Below are 18997 nucleotides of genomic sequence, written 5' to 3' on the forward strand. Positions count from 1 at the left end.
AAATAGTTTATGTGCAGAATCGTAGATTAATGGAAATCATTTACAGATTAGAATTTTATCGAGGGGGTCAGCGTGTTTATATTTGGAATGACTGATACTCAGAAGTGAGTAACAGACTAGAATCTAATCGAAGGGTTTGGGTAGGTTTATACTTAGAATAACAGATAAACACTTGCGAGTTACAGATTGGAATGTAATTGATGGATCAGGAGGTTTGTTTTAAAAAGAACAAGTAACAGAATGAGAGTTACAAACTGAAATCTAATTGTGTGCTTTGACGTTAGTTATATGTAGAATAACTGATTCCCAGAATTGACTTACATTCTAGAATCTTGTCAAGGGGCTTGAGCAGGTCAACGTAAATAGCCAGACATAGTTGGGATTGAGTTACATATTGGAATCCTATTCAGGAATTCTGTGTGCTTTGTATATAGAACAAAATAAATCCATGATTGAATTACAGTTTGGAATCTAATTGAGTGTTTTGAGGTGATTGGTACAGAGAATAACAGAGACCCGAGAGTGAGTTACACAATGGATTTAACCAAAGCGGTCAGCGTGGTTTGTACACAGAATGCCATTAACCCAAGAGTGTGTTATAGACATTAATGAAGGGGAGTGTGTTATTTATATGTAGAACAACTGGATATAAAGGCAAGAAATCAATGGACGAACAACCCACCATGAACAAACTCAACAATAAACTGAGTCACACATGATTCAATTGCTTTATATGGAGATTTCCCTGTGTTCTCAAATATGGAAGAGAAACAGGCAGACAATCACACAGTGAGCAACAGGCAGGAAGGGGCAAAAGGGGATTCGGATTTCCAAATGGCATCAGATCAGGACAGTGTTAGAATTATACATGAAGAGAGCAGAAACAGCTTGGAAACGAAACTAGAGACAGGACAAATCACAGGAAGTTAACCTGCTCGTTTGATGAACCAATGACGTGTTCCCAGATTTAACCATGGATTTGTGTGGGGCAGTGAGGAAAAGGCATCAGGTTATTGTTTGTACTGAAACATTCTAATTGATCTGTGATCAGTTTCCTTTTACTGAAAACAATTCCAAAACTTGTATAAACCTTTATTTCTTGAAGTCATAGACTAAACTACTTTAGTGATTTACCACTTTCCTATTTTGAACACTCCTCCCTCCGTTTCCCCCATTCACAGAAGGTATTAGTATCATTTTTATAATGACACTATCATACTGGTTAAATGCTGCCTACCTCACACTGTTTCACTTATCTTCTGTAAAGGTACAATGACACCAACAAACACACAAAGTTACATCCTACAGCTTTGTTTATTTGCAGATGCATTGTTTCTTTTACTTGCAGACAACACACAATTTGAACTCAGAGCCGGTCAGAGTGGGATTTGATGAACACTTAATTTTGAGATGGGGCCTAGCCACACAGGATAGAGACATGGAGACATCTTTTGAAACACCCCGCTCTCCTTTGCTGATTGAATTCCAGATCCAATGGAGTCAGTCAGACATGTTAAGTGTGTTCCCGGTAGCCATTTTGTGTTAGCACACCACTGACATTGACTTAATAAATAGGGAACCGTAAGAGCGACTGGCAAAATCAATGCAGTCTGAAATATTGAACATCTGTCACACACTTACATGTCAGTTTCTCCTTTATGAAAACTTTTAAAATTCTTTGCCGGATTTGGCCATCTTTGGTTGGCTATCATTGATAGGCCATCCCTATGTACGTTTGAGAAGGTGGTGGTGAGCTGCCTACTTGAGCCACTGCAGTCCACTTGTTTTGGGTTGACCCACAATGTCGGTAGGGAGGCATGTCCAGGATTTTACCCAAAAATGTGAAGGAACTGCAGTATATTTCCAAGTGAGGGTGGTGAGTAGCTTGGAGTGGAACGTGCAGCTGATGGTGTTCCCAAGTGCCGGCTGCTCTTGTCCTTCCAGGTGGAAGTGATTGTTAGTTTTGAAGGTGCTGTCAAAGGTTCTTTGGTGAATTTCTGCAGTGCATCTTATAAATAGTACATACTGTTGCTACTGTGTGCTAGTGGTGGATTATTTGAATGTTTGTAGATGTGGTGCCAATCAAGCAGGTTGCTCTGCCCTGGATGGTGTCAAGATTCTTGACTGTTGGAGCTGCACACAACCCGGCTAGTGGGGCGTTTTCTGTCGCACTCCTGACCTATGCCTTGTCGGTGGTGGATAGACTTTGGGGTATCAGGAGGTGAGTTATTCGCCACAGTATCCCTAGTCTCTGTCCTGCTCTTGCAGCTATTGTATTTTTGGTGCGTCCAGTTAAGTTTCTGGTCAATGATAACTCCAAGGATGTTGACAGTGGGGGATTTAGTGATGGTAATGCAGTTGAACGTCAAGGGGCAGTGATTATAGTGTATCTTACTGGTGATGGTCATTGTCTGGCATTTTTGTGGCGGAAATGTTACTTGATACTTTTCGATAAAAGCCTGGATATGGTCCAGTTCTTGTTGTATCTGACCTTTAACTCGCTGAAGGAGGAGTGGGCAGATCGTGGTGAAACAATTGCTGAGATTCTGTGTCAGAATATTGCTGCGTCCATTTTGACTCCCAGATACATTTCTCCCTTATCTGATTGCGTTTCTGAATGTGAGCGAGCATATCTGTGTGAGTGAGAGAGACCGGGCCTGTGTGTTTGCGTGTCCATCTGAGTGAACAGTTTAAGTGCCAATAATTCAATGACGGAATTCCGAACACACTCTCTCTCTCTCTCTCACACACACACACAAACACACACACACACACACACACACACACACAGAGAGAGATACTCACATGGAAATGCTAATATACTCACGTGCGCTCACACTCTCATACACGCACATTTTCACACAGACTCTCCCTCTCACTAACACAACGGAAAGACACACACGTCTGCTCTCTCACTTTGTTCTCATTCGATCTTCCACTCGGAATGTGTTCGACGTGGTTTACGTATGGAACAACAGGTACGTGGGTGTAAGTTAAAACCTAGAATCTGTTCGAAGTTTTCAAGAGACAGAAGCACACAGGAATATGCACCCCGACGTTCAGAGAAACACACGCACATAGACACCAAGAAACATGCAAACTGAGAGACTGTGCAGTAACTGGCATTGCCCAGCGTTGAACCATCTGTAATACACTTTGTGTCCCATCAGCACATTCTTAGATTTTATTAATGAAATGTCGGTGAGAAGGCTGAGCAGTCGTGTGATGTCGCACAGCCTATTGTCAAGGAAGAGGTGAATCTGTTTTTAATCTCCTGATCATTTATACAATTAACGCACTCGCACAACAGATCCGTGTAATCGCTGGATGTCCGTCTGTGAGATACATTGATGATGATGGGGAGTAGCTGTGTTGTCCACAATTAGGTAGAATTAACTTGCACTGCAGCTTGCTCAGCACCACAACCACAATCATGCCCTGTCTCTAAAACCCACATTCGGTGGCAGTAGTGTGTACTATAGATAAGATGCACTGCAGACATTCCCGAAGGATTCTTACAGACCAGCTTCTAGACCCACAGCATTATTTGTGGAAAGCTGAGCACAGCAGACACATGGGAACACTAGCAGTTGACAATTCCATAACAAGCCACTCCCCACTCTGGCTTGGAAAAACATCTCAGTTCCACAAGTACAGTTGTTTGAAAGTCCTCGTACTCCCTCCCTTACATCATTGTGGGTTTATCTGCAAAAAATGAGTACCAGCAGTTCAGGACGATAACTCATCCGCAACTTCACTCGAAAAATCATATCTGAGAAATGTGTGGTTATGCAGTCAGTGATGAAACAAATACATGAATGAATCATAAAAGGGAGCTAAGGATTTAATTCCACGTTCTCCAGTGCTAAATATCTAAATAAATTGGGTCTATATTCTACCAAATTTAAAGGCAAGTTGAGAGGAATGTATCAGCTTCTGTAGAGGATTGAAAGGATAGATGATGAGAAATTAATCTTGTGGTTCTGGGAACCTGAAACACGATATCACAGTCTCATGAGTTGCTGGAAAAGCTTAGCAGTTCTGGCATCATTTGTGAAGAGAAATCAGCATTCATATTACATCATGTTGCAATAGGATCTGTACGGGCAGGAATTGAATCCGCCCTCCCCCTGTTGTTATTATGTATGATGCTCCTTACCCACCAATACAGAGGTCTGACTGCATGCTCAAACAACCACGCTCTGTACATTTCTTTGATAATAAGTTCAATATGAGGATGGAGTAAAACTAAATGCAAACTGTGATGAGTGCTGCATGTCGGGAGTCATGTTAACATAGAGTTTTAACAGCACTGAAATCAGTTTGTTCGTCTCATCATTCACACGCCGGTCTAAACGTCTGAACTCCCTCTCTAAACCTCTCCAATTACCCATAACCCAGTCTGATACATGACTGTCTATGTGGAGTTTGCACACTCTCCCCATGTCTGTGTAGATTTCCGCCGAGTGCTCTGGTTTTCTCCCACAGTCTAAAGATGGGCAGGTTATGGTGAATTGGCCATGCTAAATTTCCCATAGTGTTCAAGGATGTGTATGTTAGGTTGTTTAGACATTGGAAACGCGGTGTTACAGGGATAGAGTCGGGTGTATTTTAGGCCGAATTGCCGGTATCCATACTGGAAGGTTTCAATCGTAATTCCCAACTTCCTCGATGAATGATGTAGACTATCACCTGACCAAGTATCCATTTCGGTGTGTAAAAATTTGCTTTGATTCAAACAAAGAACTGCAAATGCTGCAGATCTGAGAGACAGCACAGAAATTGCAACAGGTCTGGTAGCATCAGTGGCGAGTGAACCTCTCGGATCCAGTGATTGTTCTTCAGTAATGAAGGCTTCTGATTGTGGTGCTGTCACAACTTCTGAGCTTCACCAGCAATTCCTTGTTTTAATTTTAGCTGCAATCCAGTTGATGATGATCACGGCCATGTTAAGTGTTTTTTTTGTAATGGGAAGGGAATTGCTAGCAGGGTGATGGTGGTATAGTGGTGGGCCTAGCTGCCTTACAAGCAGTTGCGCCGGCCATCGCAGTGTTGTGGTTTGTTAACTGACATTTAATGGAAAGGTACTGAGGGAAAACCAATGCATGAACGTTTCATTCTGAGGTAAAATGCGTCTACCAGATTGTCCTTTGCATTTAATGGTTTCTTTGAATTGCGTGTGGAACCGGGCAGCATTGCTCAGCATCTCAGAAGCTTTTCCCTCTGCTGCTTCCCAATTCTTACTTAAATATTAAATAAGGATGGTTTTGTGTTGTTCGAAAAGTGAGAGACTACTCCCGACAGGAACCTAAGACAATGTCAGAAGCCACTGGAAAAAACAGAACGGTTCCAACAACATTTGTAGTGGTGGGGAGGGAAGACGAATGTGTCAAATCTGTGCAAGGATAAAATAAACTCCAGCCTGAATGTAATCAGAGCTCCTTGTTTTACAAACCTTTTTGTAAATCCTTTCTGAATCTTTTCAAGTTTCGCAACAATCCTTCCAAGAACAGGGAGACCAGAAAGTTGTGTTTTATGGAACGTTACTTTATTGGAGCAGTTGCGTTTTCTATTCCAACAATCGTTCCACCAGTTAGTTTTACAAATAAAGTTAGGTCTGTCCAATATTTCGTTCTTTAAGTTTTTATTTATTTTAATGATAGGGCGTGGAAAGTGTGTTTTGATGCAACCCTGGCGATTTGACCATTCGAATTGCAACATCTTACCGTTGACTTGATAAAATATGTTAACGGGATCTCTACCATCTTCTTAAAGCAACGGAGTTGGTCTGGTTCATAACATCCTCAATTTCGTTAATGCATGCTCCTTCTGTCCTGATCGATGATGTTTTCCAATTAGAGGACAATACGCAGACACAATTAATCAATCTTATCTCGGACAGGAGTCCTTTGGGAATGATCTTCCTCAGGTCATCAACTGTCGGCTCAGTCAAGAACAAAGGTCACGAATCGGTGAAGACTTTGATCAGAATATTTCTCGTGATACTGAGAGGTCAGTAACAGACCGGGAGGTGGAGTGTTGGCAACAGCACAACAGGGAGAATCCGCTGTGCTCACTGACCCTTCACCCCTCAGTGCATCCACTACCAGGAATGACTGCTATCAGCCAGACTGACAGATTGTCATCAGATGCACGCACTGTCCTTCCACATCATCAGTATCACACTGCTCCCATCCTGTCTCAGCTCCTCTGCCATCTTTTATTCGGGGCGGCATTGAGCACCATTGTTGTGGTTCTGCTCGCCGAGCTGGAAGTTTTTGCTGCAAACGTTTCGTTCCCTGGCTAGGGAACATCATCAGTGCTGTTGGAGCCTCGTGTGAAGCGCTGCTTTGATGTTTCTTCCGGTATTTATATTGGTTTGTTCTTGCCGCTTCCGGGTGTCAGTTTCAGCTGTAGTGGTTTGTATATGGTGTCCAGGTCAATGTGTCTGTTGATGGAGTTTGGGGATGAATGCCATGCTTCTAGGAATTCTCTGGCTGTTCTCTGTCTCGCTTGTCCTATGATAGTGGTGTTTTCCCAGTCAAATTCATGTTGATGGTTGTCTGAGTATACACTCAGACAACCAGTAACATGAATTTGACTGGGAAAACACCACTATCATAGGACAAGCCAGACAGAGAACAGCTAGAGAATTCCTGGAAGCATGGCATTCATCCCCAAACTCCATCAACAGACACATTGACCTGGACACCATATACAAATCACTGCAGCTGAAACTGACACCCGGAAGCGGCAAGAACAAACCAATATAAATACCGGAAGAAACATCAAAGGAGCGCTTCACACGAGGCTCCAACAGCACTGATGATGTTGCCTAGCCAGGGAACGAAACGTTTGCAGCAAATACTTCCAGCTCGGCAAGCAGAACCACAACAACGGATACCCGAGCTACAAATCTTCAATCTGATTTTATTGAGCACCATGCTTTGAGCTGAGCTGTCTTAGCTTCTAATCACGATTTAAACGCCTCTAATTTCCTCAGATCCCTCTGCGGTTTCAGTTGCTCCTTGTCATCTGCCTCAATGAATAAGTTTGACAATCACCTGTCCCAATATCCCCTTCGGTTTGTCAACGTCTACTGTATTTAAAACATTGACTGTGGATACTGAAGAGCTGAGCAATAACACAGAAATTTCTCGCGAAATTTAGTAAGAGCGACGTTATTTGTGGGGAAATAACCGAGTGAACCTGAAGAGTCCAGTGATGGCTCTTCAGAACTGAAGGCATTGTGTGCTGATGCTGTCAGAGGGGCTGAGCTTCCCCAGAAATTGCTGTTCCTATTTCATCCCCATTCATTTGGTTATAGTCATGGTCTTGTTTAGTATGTTTGGGAATACTTTTCCAATTTCTGAAACAGCGCTTTTGGCATCGTTCTGGATATAGCTCTTTCAGAGCAGTTGATCCAGGTTCCAATCCTCACTGCGGCAATTTTAAAGCAACGTTAAACGGGCGAAACGCCAACATTGAAACGAATTAGTTTCAAGTCCAAGATATTTTCCAAACATGTCAAAATTAACAGAGGGAACACCTACGATGACATTCTCACAGCTGGGAAAACGATTGTAGAAAAATCTGAGACACCATGTGACACAGTTAGTGTTTTTTAACAGTTAAAATTTAAAGTTTTTTAAGCGCCTAGCGGACCCGGAAGCTGGTGTCGCGCTAGGTTACCTGGGAAGGGTTTTTTTCTTATATAAGCGCGCAGGTGAGGAACCCGAGGCACTACAGGGGTAGAGCCTCCCGCCCGCCCTCCTCCTCTAACCTAATAATAAGACCCCTTGTGGTAAGCAGGTGAGTGCTCCATTTTGCTTGTCTGTTTCTTTAGATCTAGTTTTTAAAGTTAACGTTTTAGAGGGATGGCAGCTAAGCAGTGCAATGTTCCTCTTGCAACATGTATGAGGTGAGGGAAGCCATTAGCGTCCCTGCTGATTACACTTGCAAGAAGTGCACCCATCTCCAGCTCCTTCAAGACAGTGTTAGGGAACTGGAGCTTGAGTTGGATGAATTCCGGATCATTCGGGAGGCTGAGGTGGTCATAGATCAGAGCTTTAGGGAAGTAGTTACTCCGAAAGTTATAGAGAGATGGGTGACAGTGAGGGGGAGTGGGAGGAAGCAGCCAGTGCAGGGACACCCTGCAGTCATTCCCCTCAAGAACAAGTAGACCGTTTTGGATACTTGTGGGGGGATGACTTACCAGGGGTAAGCAACGAGGTTCAGGCCTCTGGCACGGAGCCTGGCCCCGTTGCTCAGAAGGGAAGGGTGGAGAAAGGTAGAGTGATAGTTCTTGGGGACTCAATAGTGAGGGGCACAGATAGGCGGTTTTGTGGGGCGACAGAGACGCATGATTGGTATGTTGCCTCCCAGGTGCAAGGGTACGTGATGTCTCTGATCGTGTTTTCTGGCTCCTTAAGGGGGAGGGGAGCAGCCCCAGATCGTGGTCCACATTGGCACCAACGACTTAGGTAGGAAGAGGGGTGAGGATGTCAGGCAGGCTTTCAGGGAGCTAGGTTGGAAGCTCAGAGCTAGAACGAACAGAGTTGTTGTCTCTGGTTTGTTACCCGTGCCACGTGATAGAGAGTCAAGGAGTAGGGAGAGAGAACAGTTAAATGTGTGTCTACAGGGATGGTGCAGGAGGGAGGGATTCCGGTTTCTGGACAACTGGTGTTCTTTCTGGGGAAGGTGTGACCTCTATAAACAGGATGGTCTACACTTGAACCTAAAGGGGCACCAATATCCTTGGGGGGAGGTTTGCTAGTGCTCTTTGGGAGGGTTTAAACTAACTCTGCAGGGGCATGGGAACCTGGACTGTAGCTTTATGGTACAGGACCTTGAGTGTAGGGAGGTTAGGAACAAGGCATCGATCTCGAAGGAGGGTGCCTGTAAACAGAAAGGTGGCTTGAAGTGTGTATACTTCAATGCCAGAAGTATAAGAAATAAGGTAGGTGAACTTGCAGCGTGGGTTGGTACCTGGGACTTCGATGTTGTGGCCATTACAGAGACGTGGGTAGAACAGGGGCAGGAATGGCTGTTGCAGGTTCCAGGGTTTAAATGTTTTAGCAGGGTCAGAGATGGGGGTAAAAGAGGGGGTGGTGTGGCATTGCTTGTCAAGGATAGTATTACAGCGGTGGAAAGGACGATGGAGGAAGACTTGCCATGTGAGGTAGTTTGGGCTGAGGTTAGAAATAGGAAAGGTGAGGTCACCCTGTCAGGAGTTTTCTACAGGCCTCCCAATAGTCCGAGAGAAGTAGAGGAAAGTATAGCGAGGATGATTCAGGAGAAGAGTGAAAGTAGTTGGATGGTTGTTATGGGGGACTTTAACTTCCCAGATATTGACTGGGAAAGCTATAGCTCGAGTTCGTTAGATGGGTCGGTGTTTGTCCAATGTGAGGCTATACTGGATTTGGTTCTAGGTAATGAACCAGGCCAGGTGTTTGACTTGGACGTAGGTGAGCACTTCGGGGACAGTGACCACAACTCGGTGACTTTTAATTTAGTGATGGAGAGGGATAAGTGTGCACTGCAGAGCAAGAGTTATAGCTGGGGGCAGGGAAATTATGATGCGGTGAGGCATGACTTAGGATGCGTGGATTGGAAAAATAGGCTTCAAGAGAAGAACACAAATTATATGTGGAGATTGTTCAAGGAACAGCTAATGGGTGTCCTTGATAAGTATGTACCAGTCAGGCAGGGAGTAAAGGGTCTTGTGAGGGAGCTGTGGTTTAATAAGGAATTGGAATCCCTTGTGAAAGGGAAGAGGGCGGCCTATGTAAAGATGAGGCGTGAAGGTTCAATTGGGGCGATTGAGAGTTATAAGGTAGCCAGGAAGGATCTAAAGAGAGAGCTAAGAGCAGCGAGAAGGGGACATGAAAAGTCCTTAGTTGGTAGGATTAGGGAAAACCCAAAGGCTTTCTATAGGTATGTCAGGAATAAAAGGATGACTAGGGTAGGTATTGGTCCAGTCAAGCATAGTAGTGGGAAGTTGTGCGTGGAGGCGGAGGAGATTGGAGAGACACTAAATCAATACTTTTCGTCAGTATTCACTCAGGAACAGGACACTATTGCTGATGTGAATGTTGAGTCACAAGTGATTAGAATGGATTGCCTTGAGGTATGTAGGGAAGAGGTCTGGGGAATACTGGAAAGGATGAAAATAGATAAGTCCCCTGGACCTGATGGCATTTATCCTAGGATCTTTTGGGAAGCTAGGGAGGAGATAGCAGAGCCATTGGCCTTGATTTTTATGTCGTCATTGTCTACGGGAATAGTGCCAGAAGACTGGAGGATAGGGAATGTGGTCCCCTTGTTCAAGAAGGGGAGTAGGGATAGCCCGAGTAACTATAGGCCAGTGAGACTCACTTCTGTTGTGGGCAAAGTCTTAGAGAGAATTGTAAGGGATAGGATTTATGAACATCTGGATAGGAATAACGTTATCAAGGATAGTCAGCATGGTTTTGTGAAGGGCAGGTCGTGCCTCACAAACCTTATTGAGTTCTTTGAGAAGGTGATTAAGGAGGTGGACGAGGGTAACGCAGTAGATGTGGTGTATATGGATTTTAGCAAGGCGTTCGATAAAGTACCCCATGGTAGGCTAATGCAAAAACTACGGAGGTATGGTATTGAGGGTGCATTAGAGGTTTGGATTAGGAATGGGCTGGCTGGAAGGAGACAGAGGGTAGTAGTTGTTGGAATAGGTTCATCTTGGAGTGCAGTTACTAGCGGTGTTCCACAAGGATCTGTTTTGGGACCATTGCTGTTTGTCATCTTTATAAATGATCTAGAGGAGGGGCTTGAAAGCTGGGTGAGCAAGTTTGCGGATGACACGAAAGTCGGTGGAGTTGTGGACAGCGAAGAAGGATGTGGCAGGTTACAGCGGGATATAGATAAGTTGCAGAGCTGGGAAGAAAGGTGGCAAATGGAGTTCAATGTAGCTAAGTGTGAAGTCATTCACTTTGGTAGGAGTAACAAGAAGATGGATTACTGGGCTAATGGTAGGCGACTTGGTAGTGTGGATGAGCAGAGGGATCTTGGTGCCCATGTACACAGATCTCTGAAAGTTGCCATCCAGGTAAATAGAGCTGTGAGGAAGGCATATGGTGTACTGGGCTTTATTGGTAGAGGAATTGATTTCCGGTGTCCTGAGGTCATGTTGCAGTTGTATAAGACTCTGGTGCGGCCTCATCTGGAGTATTGTGTGCAGTTTTGGTCGCCATACTATAGGAAGGATGTGGAGGCATTGGAACGAGTGCAGAGGAGGTTTACCAGGATGTTGCCTGGCATGGTAGGAAGATCGTATGAGGAAAGGCTGAGGCACTTGGGGCTGTTCTCATTTGAGAAAAGAAGGTTTAGTGGAGATTTGATAGAGGTGCACAAGATGATTAGGTGTTTAGATAGGGTAGACACTGAGAACCTTTTTCTGTTAATGGAGTCATCTGTTACTAGGGGACACAGCTTTAAATTAACGGGTGGTAGGTATAGGACAGATGTTAGGGGTAGATTCTTTACTCAGCGGATTGTGAGTTCATGGAATGCCCTGCCAGTAGCAGTGGTGAACTCTCCCTCTTTATGGTCACTTAAGCGGGCATTGGATAAGCATATGGAGGTTATTGGGCTAGTGTAGGTTAGGTGGACTTTGGTCGGCGCAGCATCGAGGGCCGAAGGGCCTGTACTGCGCTGTATTTTTTCTATGTTCTATGTTCTATGTCGAATTAAGTGCCGTACTTCGAGCTGAGTTGTCGTAACTTGTGCACTTGCTCTCCAAACGGCTCCAATTCTGCAGATTCCTTTTCGGTTTAAGATGCTCCTTGACGTCTGCCTCAATGAATGACGTAGTCCGTCACTTGACCCAATATTCCCTACTGTGGGTCAAAGTCTCCGGTATTGCAAACAAAGTCCAAAAGCTCCTGTAGAGCTGAAACCCAAAATAGAGATTGTTCGGGAAACTCAGCAGGACCTAAGGGATCTGTGGGGAGAAAGCAGAGGGAACTTTTCAACTTCAGTGATTCCTCTTCAGAACTGAGGAATTTTGATGCTGACGTTGCCAGTCTTGCTGAGCTTCGCTAGCTAAACCTACTTTTATTTCAGTCCAATCCAACCCGTAATGTTCACGGTCTTGTTAAGTATGTTTGAGAATAGCAAGCACACAGCTGGCAGGGTGATTGAGGTACAGTGGGGACCTTGGCTGCTTTCTATGCAGTTGGCATCAGTTCGGTTCGCAGCCATCGCACAGAGGCACCTTTGAAGCGATTTTCAATGAAAAGCCCCGAATTGAACTCTTTGAGATCCATCTATCAGAGGATTTACAAACGTTTTAGAATAGAATACTGGCTGCTGTTACATTTCCCAAGCTGGGAAATCTCTGAGAGATTCTGTAAATGGTTATTTCAACAGTGTCTGATTAATCCAGGAGAGTCAGCATGGACTGCTCAGTGAAAGTTGCACCTTGCTCAATTTGAGACAATTCCTTTGAAGGAAAAATCTTGTTTGATGGATAGAGTGCTTGTGATGGAGATAAAATGGATGATAAGAATCGTCTTGCATTTGTTTGCCTTGGAATACTCAGTAGAGCGTTAGTCCTCCAATCTAAGCTGGTTCAAGCATCCTACGGGCACAATGTTAATTCGATTTTACCGAGACAAACACGAAACGGCATGTGCATTATTTCCGTGCTGTCATCTGTCTACTCGTCCCGAGCTCTATCTGGCAGTGTGTTCAACGAGGGAAACTGACAGGTTACATTGATCATGGTGAAAAGCAAGGACGGAGTTGTGATGTCTGGCAAATGAGCAAATTGTCAATGAGGAAATCGGATTTGTATTCCATTTGTATAATTTTTTTTTAGATTACTTACAGTGTGGAAACAGGCCCTTCGGCCCAACAAGTCCACACCGACCCGCCGAAGCGCAACCCACCCATACCCTTATATTTACCCCTTACCTAACACTACGGGCAATTTAGCATGGCCAATTCACCTGACCCGCACATCTTTGGACTGTGGGAGGAAACCGGAGCACCCGGAGGAAACCCACGCAGACACAGGGAGAATGTGCAAACTCCACACAGTCAGTCACCTGAGTCGGGAATTGAACCCGGGTCTTCAGGCGTTGTGAGGCAGCAGTGCTAACCACTGTGCCACCGTGCCGCCCATAATACTGAACTTTTTTTTATTCTCCTTTCTTAGTATAGTCAAGTTAACTCAGGGAAATGAAATGGGAAATTACCGGCGATTAGAGCAAATTTAATGAAAGGAAGGTGGTGAAATTAGCAAGGCTATCATTGCAGAAGGCCCTCACAAGTACAATGTGTGTACTATTTTGTTCAGTATTATAACGTTGTAGCATTCTATGATTCAAAATTATGATAGATTGTTCCAAATCGCCACTATCCATGCAACTTCTGTAATGGCCTGTAATTGCTCTGTTCCAGCAGCCAAAGTGGGAACTGAAGGAAATTGGGCAATTTCAAAAGACCACATCATGACAATTTTCTCGACCAGTTGAGGTTTTTCTGGCCAGATATCAGCTTCCAATAACGCAGAGCTAGTGTTCTGTTGAACAGATTTGGCACAAAAATGAAGTAATGGTGTTCTCAGTGCCTCGCTGATGTGAACACATCAAAGATCACATTGTTGTGCATTATGTCTCGTAGTTTGAGAGGTAAAACGCCAACACATGCTCCGTTGACAGTGTCTTTATCTTGAAAGCCCACACTGACATTTCAATCCGAGCCAGTGCAAAGGCTGTTCCTTACATTCCGATTGATCTGCCAGTCTGAAACAAGTTAATTTTTGTCACTGTTGTGCAGGGCACCAAGTGCGTCTCCATGCTGTTACATTCACAATGTGTTTCAATTCTCTCTGCTTCTTCTTGTGCTGTAGCAGATTCTCTTTGGTTTCGCAGCTTCTGGTTTGTAACATGACGGTTCCAGTGTGGTAGAAGAAAGTGAAGACTGCAGATGCTGGCGTACCAGTGGTGCTGGAAAAGCACAGCAGGCCAGGCAGCATCCGAGGAGCAGGAGAATCGACGTTTCGGTCATAAGCCCTTCTTCCAGTTCCAGTGTGGTCCCATGATGACCTGACCTACCAAACATTTCGGAGCCAATACAGATGTCAGCAATTGCTTATGAATTGGTGTCCAGAAGTACTTGGAGAAATGCTGCACTTATTGTGTCACGCATAGACCTAAGCAGCGAACTTTCCAAGGGATGCATGAACGCTGCACATTTTTAAAGGAATTATTCCAGGAATGCAGATATCAGCTATGGTGTTAGCTTGGAGATGCTGGGCATTTCTGCTTCGTTTGGAAGTGATTTCATTTAATAGGTGTCCTCAAAATTATGGGTCAACTAGCCCAATAAAATGGAGTTAGGCTAACCAACACATCGAGAGGAGGAAGACAAAGGGAAATGAAGTTATTTTCAAAAGAATAAGTGGCAGAATGAGATGATTCAAAAAGAAAAATAATACATTGAGGAACTAAAATGATCTGTTTTAGCCTGGCTTGGAACTAGATTATATCAGAACGCTATTGCATCAACAACTGGGAAAAGCAAATCCATGCCTCGGCAGGAGGGTGACAATGAGGGAACCTGAATTTGCCCTCCAGAGGCATTGGACTACAATGGTGTAATGACAGGAGAACTACATTTCTACAAATAATCTAGGTAGGTGTGAATTATCAGGGACATTGGTAATGACAACCCAAGGTAGAGCTATGGGAGAGGGCTCGCGACTGTCAGAGATTCATTCAATAAATGATCATGACTGACGTGACTGAGACAATGTGAGGTACATTCCCTCAAAGCCACGTTGCTGGACAAAAATTAAAAACAAATTAGAAAGCAAGTTTAGATTATAGCGGCGCATGAAGGAAGAAAATACAGTGTTAATGCAGTAAACAAATAATATATATATATACTAGAAAGCAATACAATCTCTATATAAATGCAACATTATTACAACAACAGATTGCTTCTCTGTTCATAAAATGACGACAATTACTAGTTTTTCTAATCAGACAGCGGTTACACATCGCTGCCGTTATATGATCAGGCCTTCACGTTGCTCTTTGCATTGTTGCAGTGCTCCATGAGGTAGAGTGAATGGAACTAATACAGTGGCAGTGTCCCCACCTCTGGGCCGCTGGCCATGGCTTCAAGTCTGTCTTTCCCACAGGTGTACTGTTACATCTCTGAACAGAGTGATTTAAAAAATTCTCCAGAGAGTTGACAATTTTGAGAAATGCATCCAACAACAATTAACACAGTTTCGCATTTTGAGTCTTCTCTCAATGAGGTCATCTGTTACCTGTCGCAATCCAATTTTAGTGATAAACATCTTTTGCCAACTGGGAATGATGGATTTGTCACCATCATAGCTGCAACACCGCACTCCCAGTGGAGATCACAAAAAATTAAAATAAAAACTCTGAGAATGCAACAAATTAGAGTTTAATGCTTGCATTTTTATGTACATCAAGGATTACCATTCTCTACTGATAATGCATCTGGAAATTCAGTTAGCTAGGAAAGTGTTCTACATGATTCTTGCCGTCATTGGTGTTCCTGATAATTCTCAACAATTATTTACAATTTTTACATGCGCTCGCCTCTGTTTTCCATTGTTAATTAAGATATTTGCATTCTGATGCAATATTTAAATTTATACCCACTCCCAAGTTGCTACATCATGCAGTTAGTTATATGTTTCAAATTATGTTGTTTCACTGCTTTACTATATCGTTATACTGCGTCAAATGATGAGAACTCCCGAATTGCATCTTAGACTGGAGGCTACCTTCAGTGAAGGAATGATTCGAAATGTCAGCAAGTATAGAACTGCACTGGATCTTGATCATTCGGTGCAGAGGATCTCATAAACCCAGTATTCTTACGTTCCTGCGTGTATCTATGTTTGTGCAGTTGTATTGAGACCAACGTATTTCCTCCTTCCCACTTCAGGGAGTACTGCAGTAACTGGTTTAGAACTGGTTAATCTACTTTACACAGTTTGGTTTTCAGATTTTGTTAGGTGTGAATGCTGTGGGTTGGGTCTGGGTGGGTTGCGCTTCGGCGGGTGGGTGTGGACTTGTTGGGCCAAAGGGCCTGTTTCCACAGTGTAAGTAATCTAAGAATGTTCAGAATCAGCTATCGGCTAGGGTAAGTATTGAGATGCAAGGATTAACCTTCCAATTATGGGAGTGATGAAGATTTGTAGAATAATTTTCTAATTATGGGAGTGATGTCCGTTTGAGGAATAATGTTCTTCTTGAATTGGGCAGCACAGGAGTGGACGCTTTGTCAACACGTCCATTCTCACTGAGACCAGCAATTCATTTTATGTCAAATGATCCTCGATGGTGTCCCATAGATTCCCTCCAAATATTCAGTGTTGGATGTTATTTATGAGATTCCACTTGTTCGCCATTCTAATTGGTATAGCTCTCACATCCCATAATCCGTCACTTTTCCTGAATATTCCTGTTTCACCTCTGATTCTGGACGATTTGACAGCTGTTGTAACCGCCTATCCTTCTGTTCATGCCTGCTGGATAAACTGGAGTGTATCATTAAATCTCTTTTAACTACATCACTGTCCATAGCTTCATCTGGCTAATCTCAGACTGTTCCTTTTCCCTCCCCCGCTTTGACAGCGATCCTGGATTTATTTTTACGCAATGAAGCTGGGCTGACCTCTCAGTGAGGAAGCATTTTGCAGGCAGTAATCATAACTCAAGATAAACATGGAAAAAAGATAAGGATTACGGTGAACTTAATGATTGAAACTGCTGGAAAGCCGATTATAGTAAGATCGGCTGTGATTGAACAGCGGGCAGAGAATTTAAATAAATCCATCTCAGAGCAGTGGGATGCTTTGAAGAAGGAAATAGGGAGATTACAGAGCCAACATCTAACATAAAAGAAATACTGTGAAATCTGCACATTATGAGATTTCCAGGATAATGTCACTGGGATTATGAACATTGTTGGAAATAGGAATTCAATCCAATCCATGACTCTGAGCTGATGCACTTCCCAGGATATATAACTGAAGGGAAACATTATGAATGATAGAAGTCTGGGAAGCATTGAGAATCAGACGAACCTTGGTGCACGTGAAGATGTTAAGGTAGCTGGGCAAGTCGATGAAATGTTAAGATTGTATTAGGACGTCTTTGCATTTGGAAGCCAAGACATAGAGTTTAAGATCCGGGAAAAATGTTGGCATAGTATGAAATGTTGGCTAGGCTACAAATAGAATGTTGGAGTACTTTGATTGACCGGAAGAAGGTGCAGACTTTTCATGAAGACTCCCAGGTTGTAAAGTTTTAGGAACAAAGAGAGATTGAATGGATTGGAGTGATTTTCCTTGGATCAGTAGACATTGATAGGGGACATCATTAAAAAGTATATTATTATAAAGGGCATAGACAGCAGGGAATGAACTATGTTTTCCCCTGTATGGCCAGGTTAATGACGAGGGGCATGGATGGAAAGAAACAGGAGGTGTGAATGTCTTTAATGGTGTTGGCTGGCTTCCGGCAGCACAAGATGCGTAAATTCAGTCAATGGATAGAACTTGGTTTGTTTATGATCTGTTAAGTGAAAGTGAGGACTGCAGATGCTGGAGATGAGTGCTGAAAATGTGTTGCTAGAAAAGCGCAGCAGATCAGGCAGCATCCAAGGAGCAGCAGAATCGACGTTTCGGGCATGAGCCCGAAGAAGGTTTCATGCCATTCCTGAAGAACGGCTCATGCCCAAAACGTCGATTCTCCTGATCCTTGGATGCTGCCTGACCTGCTGTGCTTTTCCAGCAACACATTTTCAGAGTTGTTTATGATCTGGCCTGTCTTCACAACTCTTTATAGTTTCTTCTGGTCCTGGGCAGAGCCGTTCGCAGAACATTGGGTACATTTCTGTTTGAGTACATTACTTTCATTCCCGCTTACTTCCTTTCATGTACTTTTATACGACCACACAAATGTGTGGAGAGGCGCACTTCTTTTAATTTAACTACCTATCCAAAAGAAATCTTCCAAAACACTGAAGTTACAATCCTTCTGTGGACAGTTTATTTTGCTGAAGGTGCACTGTAGATCCGCCCGAGCTTCTGAACAACACCCAGTTAAGTTCGAAATTCTGCCTTTGAAAACTTGCTGTACATTTTGAACTGAGTGTTGAACAGCATATTGTTAATTTTCAAACCCTTGCAGGAATCCACAATGAATGTAAATAATATCGTGTCAATTCACTGAGTTATCTTTTTGGATGTTATGTGTTGATAACTGACGATAATTACTGCAGCTTTGCATTGGTTGACAATGCTGTTTTGCGTGTGTTGCCTCTATCTCCGTGCATCCACAATGTTGATTCAACCGGTAAGATCTACTCCGCATTCTCCATTATATTTACAGATGATTGGAGTTCATGCTTGACCAGATTTACAATGATCCCACCGCCTTCTTCTTTGATTGTAAAAGTACAGTAAGCATTTGCCTCTGCCTTGAAATCACACTTAATGTTTCTGGTCCAATAGCCCTCTTTCATAGAGCAGATGAATTTCAACTACAAAGGAATAATGATCCGAGGTAGTGATAATGCGTTTTGTAAAATTGATGACCTTATTAACAATGCCAATACGTCATGAATGACAAGAAAAAAATGATCCAACTTTTAGTACATCCTTATCATGTGAAGGCGGCCAATTCTCTGACTACATTATTCATCTGTGATGACTGTTCTTGAGTGAATCATGTCTGCATATGGTGTAATTTCAACGTTGTAAATGTTACATGCTTTGTTGGGCATTTTTTATGACTGGTATCCTGGATTCGATCTGCTGTTGACCAGCTGTTTGTTTTCTATTCAACCTGGAAAATGGCTAGCTATGGGTTTACAATTTATGTCACAATTCTTTCTGACGACTGGCTGAGCTTTATTGCTGTGGTAGCAACAATACAGATTGGTTGTAAACTTATAAAGA

The sequence above is a fragment of the Hemiscyllium ocellatum genome, assembly GCF_020745735.1.
Source record: "Hemiscyllium ocellatum isolate sHemOce1 chromosome 50 unlocalized genomic scaffold, sHemOce1.pat.X.cur. SUPER_50_unloc_2, whole genome shotgun sequence".
Classification (NCBI taxonomy): Eukaryota; Metazoa; Chordata; class Chondrichthyes; order Orectolobiformes; family Hemiscylliidae; genus Hemiscyllium; species Hemiscyllium ocellatum.